Raw genomic sequence first — 8,685 nt, forward strand, 5'->3', positions numbered from 1 at the left:
CTATGTGATCATAAATAAGTTATCAAATCTAGGTTAAACTTCCTCTATTAATTGGGGATAACACACCTTCTAAATCAACTTATTATGAAAATTAAATGATCAAATAATAATACTAAGAGACTTTACCAAGAGTAAAGTCTTTAAATGTGAGATTATATTAACTCTAGTTTATCTCATTCCTAACTTCTAAGGTAGTCCCACTAACCAACTTTGCTTTCCATAACATTTGCCTAGATAAAAGAAATCTACTATCTTTATGTTTTCCTTGATACTATTCTGTCAGGAAGGTCTTTTCTCTTCCTCACAACTTAAATTCCCTCAAGACTCATTTTAACTCTCTCTGCATTCATGTCTCTCCTAATTTTTCCTGTCCGCATGATCTCTTTTATTGCATATCTACTTATGTCTTATGTCTTGTCAAATTAAAGATGTTCACCTTTTCTGAGAAGATTAATATGTTTTATTCTGTGATTACAATGGCAGAAACAGGTTATAGGGCTCCATGTTTACTTTATTTCATTCTTCATTCAAATATTGATTAAACGTCAATCACATGCCAGGTTCTATTCTTATCTCCTTCATAGGGGCAAACAAAAATCCCTCCCCTCATAATGTGCGCATTCTAGTCAGCAAAAATAACAATGAAACAAGTTATTAGTAAAATAGGAATTATGTTACAGGAAGTAAGTGTGGAGAAACAATAAGGCAGATCTCATATTAGAAAGAATGATATAACAATGCTTATTAACATTCATCTAAGTAGATACTATTAATTTTTCCTAGTCCCCATTCCTCTCTGTTACCATAGCTGGATATATGACTATCCATATAAGTCTACAATTTCCAATCTTCCTTCCAGTTAAGTGAAGCTTTGTGATTGAATTTTGGTCAGTGAAACAGTAAATTAAGTATTGGTGTCAGCTTCTGAAATCTCTTTTCAGATGTCATTCAATGTATGCCCTTTACTTTCTCACCTCCTGTACTTGACTTCCTGATAAGGATGGCTAAAACTCTAGATATCATCTTGGACCAGGATGGCAACAATCATGTTCTACTATGCTAGAACAATGGATTGAAAGGAACCTGGGTTTTAAAAAACTTTATGGAACAAGGTCACAATAAATACCCTTGTATTGTCTAACTCTGGAATTTTATGTGAGAGAGAAATAGATTTTCATCTTGTTTAAGCCATTGTCCCTATGACATGCAGATGGACCTACTGCTAATTGGTAGATCTACCTGATGGTGGAATTTTTCAACTCACTGATAAATTCTGGGGCTTGGCCTGTGAACAAAGCAAGAAGAGGTATTGTTTGCATCTGCAGCTGAATCTCTTTAAGCATAACTTGGGGGAACTGACAAGGGGAAATCTGTTCAGACTTTTCACTCTTCCACTCAAAGCAGAAATCAAAGACATTTAATCACGATTTCTTTCACCTAGAGATGCTTTGGTAAATTAACAAAGTTCATTCTATTATTTTTCATGGAAGTATAAAAAGCAAGCAAACATGATTCCTAATCAAAAAAAAAAACATTTTATTTTAAATTTTTTTAAAGAAAAACATTTTAAAGGTGATTTACATGCTATTCATTTTTTCTACCTCATCAAATGTATGCAGCTTAATTTATTTGTATACTCTTCTAAAATGCAATGGACCAAATAACTAACATTCTACATATTTGATCTAATTTCTATTCCATGAGTAAAATGTATATACATATATATTTTCTCAAGGCTGCCTAGTTCTGAATGATACAAAGACCCTTTTGAAAGAACAAAAACAAATCTGTGTTACATTATTGTATTTATATATAAACACACAAAACAATATAAAAGTGCTTTGTATAAGAAAAAAGATGCATTATATACAGGGGAACAAAGATAAGGATGACCACACATTTATCATTAGTAGCAATGCACACTGAAAGTCGTGGAGTATGCTCACTTCAGCAGCACATATACTAAAATTGGAACATTACAGAGAAGATTAACATGGCCCCTGCACAAGGATGACATGCAAATTCAGGAAGTGCTCCATATTTTTAAGAAATTAATAAATAAATGTCATGAAGTATTATCTTTAAAGTAATGAAAGAAAAAAACTATCAACTTAGAATTCTTTACACAGCAAAATGTCTTTCAAAAGCAAGCAAAATAAAGATTTATTCAAACATACAAAGGACGGATACATTTATCACCAACAGACTTAATATTTTATAAAAAAAATTAATGAAGTCATTCAGGCAGAAAGACAGTGATACCAGATGGACATCTGCATCTACAAAAATCAAATCATGAGAAATGAAAACAACTTAGGTAACTATCAAGAATTTTGTTCTTATTACCTCAAAATGTATCATAGGTCTAAATGTAAAACTTAATTCTATAAAATTTCTAGAAGAAATATAGAATTAGGTCTCTATTACACTGAGTTAGCAAAATTTCTTAGATACTACACTAAGACCATGATCCATAAAAGAACAAAATGACAAATTTGACTTCAAAATGAAGAATGTCTGCTTTTTGAAAGACACCATTAAACAAATGAAAAGACAAGCTATAGACTGGAAGGAAATATTTACAAAATCACATAAAGACTTGTCTCCAAAATATAAAGATTCTCAAAATTCAATATAAGAAAACAAATAATCCAATAATAATAATGATAATAATAATAAAACAGGCAAAATATTTGAACACTCATCATCAGAGATAATGTATAAATGACAAGTAACTACATGATAAGCTATTTAATATCATTAGTCCTTAGAGAAATACGATTAAAACCAAAAGTGACTAGTCCAATGCTAGGCTTGATATATGATGTTTTTGTTAAATTAGTCAAAAGTACAATAAATATATTAAAAGTTAGAATCAAGTGTTTTTTTAATCCTTGTTCTGAACAATCCCAAAGTATCTCCTATTATTCAAAGAGACATGAAACTGCCAACTCTGAAAAATAAATTACTATTAAGCTTAATTTAATGAATAAATGCCAAAAGGCATTCTTAGAAGTGAGGGGAATGTTGAAAATCCTATAATAGAGAGGTAGTGAACCATTATGATAGGCAAAGGAGTCAGATAAAATAATATTTTCCCTCTGACACCTTCTTGCCTTGCATGGTTTGATGTGGAACACTATAAGTGTCCCAACTGTCATCTCCCCAAGGATATCGCTTAATATGGGTATAATAACAACTCTCATCCAGTGAATCTAGTTCAGTCCTTTTTGTCCCGCATGAGTACTGGTAGCCTTTCCCCAGATAGATAATGTGAGAGGTAAATAATATCTTCAATAGGTTTGACATTAAGAACACCATTATATTTAATCATTGCTTTTCTGAGTTGATCTGAAGGAAAAGGCATCTCTAACTATCATTTAGTTTAATTGGCCTGGCATGATTCTCTAAGACTTGAGAGAGAAAAAATGTCAACTGCACAAAATTGAGTCTGTAAGTCACCAAGTAGCAGATTAAAAATGACTTTGCCTTTCTCTCCTCTGTTACTGACTGAAGATGCCCTTGATCAGTTAGATGGGCACTTAAGAGAAGAAAAAAGACAGGAAAAATTATATAGAATTGAAGAGATACAAAAGCAAGAAAACTTGAGTTAAATATTAAAATGTATGCATTCTTAACAAGAATACCATAATATTATGTAATCAAAAAGTATTTTTAAAAGAAGAAATATATTTAAAAATATATATAACTCTATTTAATCCCAAAAGAATAGAGGAAAAACAGAAAAACTTGAGGATGTGATATTTAGTAGGGAAGTCCTAAAAAAAAAAAAAACAAACATGATTTTCAACTGTCAGTAGCAAACATAAAAATCAGCACCCAGCTGGAAAGAAACTCCTCCTTTTCTGGCAAGCTGAAAACATTACGTGAAGTGTGAAGACTTTGGCTAAAATCCTGGAGACGACATTCTGCAATAAACAACTTGATACCACTTTATCTTGTCATACAACACCAAAACTCTTCACAATAATTTGAAAATATGCTCCTCTGCTTTGTACACAGGCAAAGCTCTCACTAGTGTCTGCATAAGAACAGGATCAAGTATGCTGTGTCTAAGTGGAAGGGCCCTGGTCACCTAGACAGCTCTCTATCTTCAATTGTTGTATTAGCTCTGATTCTTTAAGGCAGTCATCTGGAGTTTCTTTTCCTCTCTTTTTATCTTTCCTTTTTTTAAAAGATTTTATTTATTTATTCAGGAGAGACACACACAGAGAGGCAGAGACATAGACAGAGGGAGAGGCAGGCTCCCCAGGGAGAGCCTGTTGTGAGACTCTATCTGGGACTCCAGGATCACACCCTGAGCCAAAGCAGACACTCAACCTCTGAGCCACCCAAGCGTGGCCATCCGGAGTTTCTCATTCTTTTTTGTATTCAGAAGTTGAAACAAGTTCATATTATCAAATGCAAAATATACACATCCTTAAACTCAGTAATTTCTCTTTCAGAAATGTACCTAGTAGAAGCACTCATATGTAAATACACACAAAAAAAATTATGTACAAATCATTTGTAGGAACAAATTTTGTACTAAAACATGTATACTGTAATTAGACAATAATTAAATACATGCTAATAGCATAATCAAATAAATAAAGACATATACAATAGTTTAAAGGTATGGAATAGACTTCCAAATGCGTGTATGAATAGCTCCCCAAGATACATTGTTATGTGGGAAAAAAAATTCAATAATGTAGATCTCTTTCTTTCCCTCTCTATTTCCATAAATAATATTGAAAAAATGAATTTACAGTCAAAAGCCCTTCCTTTTTTAAATAAATTATTTTTTTATTGGTGTTCAATTTACCAACATACAGAATAACACCCAGTGCTCATCCCATCAAGTGTCCCCCTCAGTGCCCGTCACCCATTCACCCCCACCCCCTCCCTCCTCCCCTTCCACCACCCCTAGTTCGTTTCCCAGAGTTAGGAGTCTCTATGTTCTGTCTCCCTTTCTGATATTTCCCACACATTTCTTCTCCCTCCCTTTATATTCCCTATCACTATTATTTATATTCCCCAAATGAATGAGAACATACAGTTTGTCCTTCTCCGATTGACTTACTTCACTCAGCATAATACCCTCCAGTTCCATCCACATTGAAGCAAATGGTGGGTATTTGTCATTTCTAATGGCTGAGTACTATTCCATTGTATACACAGACCACATCTTCTTTTTTTTAATTTTTTTTATTTATTTATGATAGTCACACACACACACACACAGAGAGAGAGAGGGGGGGGGTGTAGAGACACAGGCAGAGGAAGAAGCAGGCTCCATGCACCGGGAGCCCGACGCGGGACTCGATCCCAAGTCTCCAGGATCGCGCCCTGGGCCAAAGGCAGGCGCTAAACCGATGCGCCACCCAGGGATCCCCCCACATCTTCTTTATCCATTCATCTTTCGATGGACACCGAGGCTCCTTCCACAGTTTGGCTATTGTGGACATGGCTGCTAGAAACATCGGTGTGCAGGTGTCCCGGCGTTTCATTGCATCTGTATCTTTGGGGTAAATCCCCAGCAGTGCAATTGCTGGGTCGTAGGGCAGGTCTATTTTTAACTCTTTGAGGAACCTCCACACAGTTTTCCAGAGTGGCTGCACCAGTTCACATTCCCACCAACAGTGTAAGAGGGTTCCCTTTTCTCTCAAAAGCCCTTCCTAAAGTGTAGAATAATAGGATTAGAAAGTCAATCTGTATATGACTATATGATTTATATATGAAACAATATGGAATTATTACACAGATAAAATATTTACAAATTTACAATGTTATCTCACAACAAAGGTATAGGTTCGGTAGGATTAAGTCTTCTAATAAATCGATAAAAACTTACTCTTTTTGGTGCACAAAGTCATTTTTTTCTCTTTGCTTCCACTATGACCAAGGGATATAAAAAAACCCAGTAAGTAGGTATTTAGAAGACTAATAAATTATGATTATGTAATAATTTAATAGATGCTTTATAATAAGTTTAAAATGATCTCTACATCTAAAACTAATGTACTGTGTGTTGGCTATTTAAATTCAAAAAAATTAAAAGAAAAAATAAATAAAAGAAAAAATAAATAAAATTATTAAAATTATGTGGCATAGTTTTTGAAAGTATAGGCAAAATGGAAAAGAAATTAATAAAGGTTCAAAAAACTAAATTGAGTTTATTTCTAAAACTAGTTACTAAATGCCTTGGTTAAGCTGCATATTGGATATAGTTGAAGTTATTATGGCTGATAAAACAGGAGAAAGGTCTGAAGAATATACCCAGAATGTATTACAAAGATATGAATAGTTGGAAAATCTTAAGGAATAATTGAATGCTAAAAAGAAAGAATAGTAAGTTCAAAATTCGCTAATAGGAATACCAGAAAGAAAAAAAAAACAGAGAGAAAAGATTGAAAGTTTTAACAGATGAGTTTATCAATATTCAGATGAATGTTCATGCTGAAAAAATAGATTTGAATAAATGGCACATTAGAGTAAAATAGCAGAACACCTTTCCATGCCTTTGCAAAAAGAAGATCTTACAAGTTTCCTGAGAGAAAAAGAATATAAGAAACTACAATGAGCATGGCAGAGAATTTCTACCTTTGAAATGCTGAGGAAAAATACTTATCATTTAGATTTTTTATACCTAGTGAAATCACCACTTTTGAAACAGGGAGAAATAAAGACACTTTCTGAGAAAGAAAACTGAGTTACCCTTAACAAAAAGAAGTATTTTAGGAAGGCACGATTGGATCCAAAAGTGGGGACTATGATGCAAGAAACAGGGAAAAAAAAAAGAAATTAGTAACCAAGAGTTTACCTATAACAAAAATATATATCAAAAATTCTGAATTTGAGTAGTGTAAAAACCAGAGGAAAGTCAAATACTGGTCAGCAGTAGCATAAAAGAAGAGAATTAGAACTTAAGTATTGTAAAGTCCTTGTATTTTACAGGAAGAAAGTAGGAACAGTATTATATTTTAAACTTACTTTGTGGTAAAAATTAAATTAAAGTGGGAAGTCTGTGTGGCTCAGTTGGTTAAGCATCTGTCTTCAACTCAGGTCATGATCTCAGGGTACTGGGATCAAGTCATGCATCAGGTGTCCTGCTCATGTGGGGAAATCTGCTTCTCTCTATCTGCCCCAACCCCCAATTCATGCTTGCACTTTCTTTCTCTCTCTACTATAAATAAAATGTATTAAAAAATTAAACAAGAGTGTGTGTATATATATGTAACTATATCTATATTTATATATCTATATATAGAGAGATACATATATATCTATATCGATATATCTATATCTATATAGAAAGATACATATATATATATTTGTGTATACATACATACATACATACATATATGTTTTCTACCAGCGTCCATAAAGCCACAGCAACTTAATTTGTTAGCTTGCAATTAGGATAAAAGCTCAGACCCATCCCAGTTCTGACAACCACATTAAAAGGGAGAGAGAATAAACATAATTATATGATTGGAAAAAGCAGAGAAAACATTAATAAAATTCAACATTAATTCATGATCTTAATATTTTTAATAAACTAGGAATAGAAGTCTTTTAATTACTTTTACTATTTTACTTTTGCTAATAGAATCATATTTATATTTCCTGCTTTTCTAAAGTTATTTAGTAATTTGTATTTTTTGAAGAATTTGGCCATTTCATCTAAATTATCAAATGTATGTATAAAGCTTTCTGACATATATTATTTTGTAGGATTGTGTCTTTATTGTTCTTAACCACGGTTCTTTTCTTTTTTATTCTTTATTAATTTGGTAAAATATCAAAATTTCCCCTGAGAATGAAATAACAAAGATGCAAGCTAGCGTCACAGCTATTTATTATTTTGTTAAAGACTCTTTTAATTGCAATTATGCTATTTACTTATTTAGATGCACTAGATTTCTCAGTGCTTGCATCTATGACGATGAAACTAGATGATAGATGATATATATAGATAGATGATAGATAGATGATAGATGATAGATAGATAGATAGATAGATAGATGATAGCTTGACAGATATAAACAGATAGATATAGGTAGACAGATATGACAGGTAGTATTTCTTACTGAAGCTCTCTTTTGCTCTCAGAATATTCTTCAGGAAATCTGCATTCTTTTACCACACTGAGGGATGGCAGGGGTGAGACCATTACTGCTGTACAAAACATTTGCACAAAATATCTAGTTCAATGTTTCCTAAGATGAACACAGACACCCTGTTACTAATGCCACAATTTAGCCTTAACAGATTAAAATACAGAAGGATAATAAAGTTTCACTGTGTTTTGTTCATACCTTGAATAAAGAAGGCTCTGCCAGTTACCTAAATATTGATTTGTTTATTCTACATATTTTGCTGATGTATCATCTTAAGATTCAGGAAGAATAAGAGATATGTCTTTCTTTGCAGAGTGTGAAAGGGTAACTAAAAAAAGAAGAAGAAGAAGAAAGAAAAAAGTAAGAAAGTAGAACCTGTAAGAGGCTTCAATTTCAGGCTTGTTCTGCAACAGAATAGTTGTAGGAAAAAAATGAATATGGAAGGAAAAGATTTTTAAAACTTGACTCCCTCAATATTATTTGTGCTCTTATAATACCTAAAAGGCTCTCTAAACTCCAGCAATATGAGTATCCTCATTTAAATGCTGCAGAGTATCTG

The 8,685-nt window shown here is 32.7% G+C and overlaps 1 non-coding gene across 1 annotated transcript; it reads left to right on the top strand.

Moving 5' to 3' along the window:
• The first annotated feature begins 1,938 nt into the window (after positions 1-1,938).
• Positions 1,939-2,045, top strand: LOC129521271 (U6 spliceosomal RNA). Its single transcript, XR_008666785.1, has one exon. It is a non-coding gene; the product is annotated as a U6 spliceosomal RNA (small nuclear RNA).
• Positions 2,046-8,685: the final 6,640 nt, after the last annotated feature.

The sequence above is a fragment of the Nyctereutes procyonoides genome, unplaced genomic scaffold (genome assembly GCF_905146905.1).
Source record: "Nyctereutes procyonoides isolate TBG_1078 unplaced genomic scaffold, NYPRO_anot_genome, whole genome shotgun sequence".
Lineage (NCBI taxonomy): Eukaryota > Metazoa > Chordata > Mammalia > Carnivora > Canidae > Nyctereutes > Nyctereutes procyonoides.